The sequence below is a fragment of the Paroedura picta genome, chromosome 10 (genome assembly GCF_049243985.1).
Source record: "Paroedura picta isolate Pp20150507F chromosome 10, Ppicta_v3.0, whole genome shotgun sequence".
NCBI lineage: Eukaryota > Metazoa > Chordata > Lepidosauria > Squamata > Gekkonidae > Paroedura > Paroedura picta.
This window is the reverse complement of record NC_135378.1, coordinates 2,806,782-2,813,041: the sequence shown is the minus strand read 5'-3', so window position 1 is coordinate 2,813,041 and position 6,260 is coordinate 2,806,782. Positions and strand designations below refer to the sequence as shown.

At 52.7% G+C, this 6,260-nt stretch overlaps 1 protein-coding gene across 8 annotated transcripts in view; it reads left to right on the top strand.

Annotated features, from left to right (window-relative positions):
• Positions 1-395: 395 nt before the first annotated feature.
• Positions 396-6,260, top strand: part of RGS12 (regulator of G protein signaling 12) — a 219,745-nt gene continuing 213,880 nt past the window's right edge. For 3 of the 8 annotated variants that reach the window (XM_077302462.1, XM_077302459.1, XM_077302460.1), the window contains exon 1: positions 397-792. The gene's annotated coding sequence lies outside the window, so the exon portion shown is untranslated. Of the gene's footprint in view, positions 793-6,260 lie in introns of all 8 variants that reach the window. The other 5 variants (XR_013225223.1, XM_077302464.1, XR_013225222.1 and 2 more) reach the window with 3 other exon arrangements.

Sequence of the window (6,260 nt, the reverse complement as noted above, 5' to 3'; positions counted from 1 at the left end):
CATTTCTTCACATACACGAAGCTTATCCTCAGGCATGCGGCCAAGACTGCTGCCAGGCCCTTAAAGGAAGCCCGAGCCCGAGCCGCCGGCCCAGTGAGTGAGATCGGCCCCAGCCAGTCCACCATTCTGCCGGGCAGAGTCCTCCGTCCGGCGGCACTTGGCAGGGCCCACAGAGGGGCCCCTCTCAGAAGGGCCCGCCTCCCCCGCCGCCCAGCGCTACGGCTGCCAGCGACATTGAGCACTAAGCCCATCGGATTGGCGGGCGGGCTGCTCCATGCGCGTGCTGGGAGGGTCTTCCCGACACGGACCTCCCAGCGCACGTCTGGGCGGCGGTCCTGGGGGGCGGGGCGGGGGGCGTGGCCTGCGCTCCTGGGGCCGCTGAGGAAAGATCCGCTCGCTGAGGCGCTCCCGGGGCGGAGGCTGCTTTTCCCACCGCTGCTGTTTCGCGCCTCCTTCGAGGCGGCGGCGTCCGCGGTTTGCCGCGCCCTCAGTCCCGAGGACTTCATTTCCCGAAAGGCCTCACTGCCCAGCTTCCCAAGCGGCGACTTGGGACTGGGCCCGGGCCTGCTGGACGTGGTAGTCTTTCCAGGCCGCGCATTGTCTATCCGAGCACGGCGGCGCCACGCCGGCTTGTGGAGGGCGGGTGATTGGCACTCGGGTCCTGCCAATGGCTGAGGGGGATGCGGGCGGGGCGGCGGCCGTTCCCCTGGCAACGGCGGCGCGGCGACCGCTTGGGGGCCCGAGAAGAAGGCGAGGAAGAGGGGCCGGCCGAGCTTCGCGGGAGCCGCCGAGGTGAGCGGGGCGCGGCGTCCATGGCGCTCGTCCTTCCCGAGGGCTCCGTCGGGGCGGCCCCGCTTTCCCAGCGACACTCCGGCCCGGGCAGGCCCGCTCGGGACAAGTTCCGCTCCTGGGTGGGATTTCTGTGGCGCCCCGAGGGGTCCGGGGGGGGGGGGAGGGGGAGGGGAGGGGGGATCCCGGAGCGCGTCCCTGCGGGGGCGGGGCTGGTCCTCGCCCGGGAGAACGGCCGGCTCTGCCTGGAGGTTGGCAAGCGCAAGAGCCGCGCCCGCCACGCGAGAGCTTCCCGCGCGAGCCATCGGGGCACCGGGTCCTCCGGGAGGGCTGGCCAGTCCTTTCTCACGTGCAGTGCAGGCGCAGCGGTGCTTGGCAGCCGCCAGACAGGTCGCGCTCCCCTCCAGGCGACCAGAAAAAGAGCCCTGCGGCGGGACTTGAACAAAGTTTGCACCTAGTGGCACCTTGAGGACCAACAAAGTTTAACAGAATTACACTTCGTTGCTCTGTTGCCTCAGACCAATATGGCTACTCACTGACAGACAGACAAACCCTTATTACTGTCATAGGCCAGCATAAGATGATGGGATGCATCTGTTAAAACCAAAATTTAAGGCATCCTAAAATACAGTATTATTATACTAAATAAAATACAGACAATAAACACAGCTCTCAAGTTCATAGACCACCTTACTGTGAATTTTCATCACTGCTGCAACACTGTAGATTGTGTCACTATTTGTATCTGTAAGCAGCAAGGAAGCGTGCTCACTTGAATCTATCTTGTTATTAGACAATTTAATAGAGTCTTCACTGCTAATGTTTAAGCCCTCTCAGACATCCAGGTAAGTCCAGACCATTTCTAGCTTTTGAGGCCCCTACACATAATAAAAATAAAAACGATTACACATTGCAACCAAGTAAGCCAGTGTAAAGAAAGGGAGTCAGGGAGATCCTGTGGAACTAATCAGATGGCAATAAAATTAAAAGGTTTCTAAACTGGAAACCCTCTTTAAACTTTAGGGTCTAGCCAAATGGCTTTTCCCCTCAGGAATAAAACAAGAAATCCCATGTAAACCCTGTATTGCTAATTTGCAGAATACTGTGAGCAATTCCAGAAAAGGAACTTGTAAGCTGGAGGATGCAGGGGCAATTTTACCATTAAGCACTAAGGCCTTTCAGAGAGTAGAACGGCATTTCAGCCTGAAAAATCCCTTCAGTGGCTCCTCCATGATTGAAAAAAGGCTGGAAAAGGTTGAAAAAGGCTGCTCTACACAGTCACCAGTCTGAACAACTGCTTCACTCCCACCTTTTGGTCCAGCCTAGTTTTGTGCCTTTTCCCCACTCATAAGTGTGCTTATGTTCTTTAGGGCAGTGGTCCCCAACCCCCCGGTCCGGGGACCGGGACCAGTCCGTGGATCAGTTGGTACCGGGCCGCGGCTAGTCCTTGTCCTCCCTGGCTGCTGCCTCGGGGGCTGCCCTGCCACTCTGCCGCTGGCTCACCTTTGGTGCTCTCCGGCGGCCGCAATGGCTCGTGCTCCCCCTCGGCGTGGCACTGCGCAGCTGCTGCTGGCAGTGCCCCCAGCGGGCGGCGGGAAGTCAGAGGCACTGGTTGGAAAGCAAGCGGAGCAGGGGCTCAGGCGTTGTTGATGTCCCTCGGCAAAAGACTACCCCCCCCCGGCCTCAGTAAAATTGTAAAGCGTTGACCGGTCCCCAGTGATAAAAAGATTGGGGACCACTGCTTTAGGGAACTTCAGAGAAGACACCTGCAAGTTCTTTTAGTACTCTTGGATGCAGTTCTTCTGGCCCAGAAGACTTTGTTTCATTTAAAGAAACTGGGTGTTTGTGGACTGCCCTAACAGTGATCCTAGGCCAGCATTCCCGTCCCTCGTGTTGTGTTATGTTTTTGCCACATCACTATTTCCCTCACAAGAGAAGACTGTGGAGAAATAGGAGTTAAGCAGTTCAGCTCTCTCTTCATCATCTGTTATAATTTCACTTTCTTGTCCTCGCAGTGGTCCTACCATGCCCCTACTCTTTTCTTACTTGAAATATAACTTGAAGGCTTTTTTGCTATGTTTAGCACTTCTTGCTAGCCTAAGCTCATATTGAGCTTTACCTTTCCTAACACTGACCCTACAATTATTGATTATTTGCTTATCCTTGGTAATTAGGCCTTCCATTTCTTAAATGCCTCTTTTTTATTCCTCCAAATAATTTGACAGCTCTTTATGGAGCCACCTTGGTTTCCTTAGGCTCCTTCCATCTTCTCAAGGGAATTGTTTGTGATTGAGCCTTCACTATTTCACTTTTGAGAAACTCCCAGCCCTCTTGGACTCCCATCTCTTTAAGTCTTTCTGACCACAGGACTCTACCCAGTATACCTTTAAGTCTGTTAAAATTGGCTTTCCTGAAGTCCAGTCTATACGTACGACTATGTAAAGGTTTTCTCTTTCCCACAATTAAAAATTCCAAACGCACATGGTTACTACTACCAAGTATACCCACTACTTCTACCTCATCTACCAGTTCTTCCCTATTGATGAGACCAAGTCTAAAATAACATAGCCCCTGGTTCCCCTCTCTACTTTCTGGGAAATGAAGCTGTTGGTAAGACAATTTAACGGAGTTTGCATTTTTAGCAGAGTTGGTCCTCCAACAGATATCTAGGTAATTGAAGTCACCCATAACCACTGTTTCCCCCCTTTTTGAAAACTGTCTCTATGCCGATGACACCTAGCTCTACCTCCTGATGAGCAACTGCCTGAACTCACCCCCAGAATCTTTTGCCAGTTGCCTGAAAGTGGTGACAGGATGGATCAACCCTTTGAAGATAGAGGTGACGTGGAAGGGTCTAGGTGAGGAAGCATGCCTGGATAGTGTTCAGCTTATAGCTGTATGCAAAGCCAGGAATCTGGGTGTGATCTTTGATGCCTCCCTCACGAATGGAGGCACAGATCACAAGAGTAACATGGCTGGCATTCTTCACCCTCCACCAAGCCAAACTACTAGTGTCCTATCTGGCCCCAAAATATTTAGCCACAGTGATGCTTGTGACAGTCACCTCTAGAGTCACCCCCCCTCCCAAACCTCCCATTCATCCGGGGAAACTGATCTTTGTTGCCTGGATATGAGCTGTGCTTCCAGGGCATCCTGAGGTTCCACTTGGAGTCTGGCATCCCAGAACTTCCATGTCATCCAAGGCTACAGAATTTATCCTATCAAGTCTCCCTTTCACCCAGGGAGACGAATCTCTGTTGCCTGGAGATGGGCTGTAATTCTGGGAGAGCTCTTCATCCTACTTGGAGCCTGGCATTTCCAAGTCTAATGCCATGCAGTCCCCTACTCAAATCAGCCATTTTCTCCAGCGGGACTGGTCTATTTAGCCTGGAGATGACTTGCAGTTCCAGGGAATCCCCAGGTCCCACCTGGAGGCTGGAATCCTTGAACCTCTGGGAAGCAGTTGCCACAGAGTCCCTCCTCCAAAGCAGCCCTGATCTTTGTTGCTTGGAGGTGAGCTGTCATTGCAGAGTTCTCCCCTCCAAAGCAGCAGTTTCCCCCAGCAGATCTGATTGTTATAGTCTAGTGGCACGCATGTTTGAGATGACATGCATGTTTTTATGTGCAGAGTTTTCCTGGCGAAATGGACACCAGGCCATGCGCTAGCAGCTGCTGGCCAAGTGCTTTCCCCCACTCTCCCTGTATCCAGAAAGTTGCCGGGGTGTGGTGGGCTGCTTTGCTGTGGCCTGAGGGCCTGCTGCTACTTCACTGCTCACCTGGCTGGACATCAGTCTTCCCCACTGTCAGTACAGCAGGGGGAGGGATTAGGCGGGACGGTCATCCTCCAAAGCAGCTATTCACTCCAGGGGAACTGATGCTTGGAGACCCGTTGTCATTCCTAAAGATCCCCAATCCCCCTTGCAGAGGTTGTCAGCCCAGCTGGCTGCACATGGAAGAGGGTTGGTGAATCAAACCCATCTCTTGAGCTTAGAATATGCCACTCTTTAACCACCACATCGTGCTGGATCTCAAGACTGAGTGGGAAGCAGGGGAAGGAGGATAACAAAGCCACGATTTATGCTTTGCCATGGAACGAGCACGCAGGGAGGCCACAGTGCAAGCGTGTATCGTAGCGCCCATTGCATTCCTGGGTTTTTGCCTGTCGTTTTCAAAATAATTCTCTGCCCTAAGTGCCAGTCAATGGGACATTCCACTTAAACTTTTGATTCTGTCACATTTTGTCACCTTTGTTTTGTCTAAATTTAGCAATTTAGAGTTTCTTCTGTTAAGAGTTTGGAATTCTTTCAGCTACAGGAATAATCTTCTGCTTCATGTTCACTTGAACTTAGTAATACAAATGTTATTTATATGGTCTTTAAACTCTTCAGAAATGTTTATATTGCATTTTGGTAGATTGAATGTTTCCCAAGCCTTATTCTAATCTTCAATATTAACAATTCATGCTCACTGCTGCAATTAACTTTGGGTCTTGTTTTAACAGAGACAAGAGAGCTTCTGCTTCCCATTTATTATTGATTTGATTTGTATATTGGCTATAAAGTGATGTCCATATAAACAATTATCTCTTTGGTTTCATAGAGATGGCTTCAGGCGGCTCTCTTTATCCGAAGTGGACAAATTGCTAGGGTCAGTGAGGGCGACCACTTGCCCCCTTGATCCCTGTCCGTCGTGGTTGCTTAAGACCAGCGACCCACGGATAGGTGTTCCCCTGAGGGAGATTATAAACCTCTCCCTTACATCGGGAGAATTCCCTCAGCGGCTCAAGGAGGCAGTGGTTCGCCCTCTTCTGAAAAAACCATCGCTGAATCCGCGGGACCCCGCCAGCTACCGCCCGGTATCGCATCTTGCATTCCTGGGCAAGGTGGTTGAGAGGGCCGCCGCGGACCAGCTCCTAGCATTTTTGGAGGAAACTTCGGCCCTTGATCCATACCAGTCTGGCTTCCGTCCTGGCCATGGGGTGGAGACCGTGCTGGTCGCCCTGACAGATGATCTCCGGCGCCAGCTAGACCGGGGCGGGTCGGCCATTCTCGTGCTATTAGACCTGTCAGCCGCATTTGATGTGGTTGACCACGAGCTCTTGGTTCACCGCCTCGCTGATACTGGGATTGGAAGGGTGGCTCTTAAATGGCTATCCTCCTTTCTAGAGAACAGGTCACAGAGGGTCGCTGTGGGGGAGGAGTTATCCGACTCCTTTGCACTCCCATGTGGGGTGCCACAGGGAGCGGTGCTCTCCCCCACGTTATTTAACATCTATATGCGTCCCCTGGCTCAGCTGGTACGGAGTTATGGGCTTGGGTGTCATCAGTACGCTGATGATACCCAGCTCTATCTCTTGATGGATGGCCGGCCAGATCTCCCCCCAGAAAAATTCGCCAGTTGTTTGGAAGCAGTGGCTGGATGGATCAGGAGGAGCCGCCTGAGACTCAACCCCTCCAAGACGGAGGTCCTTT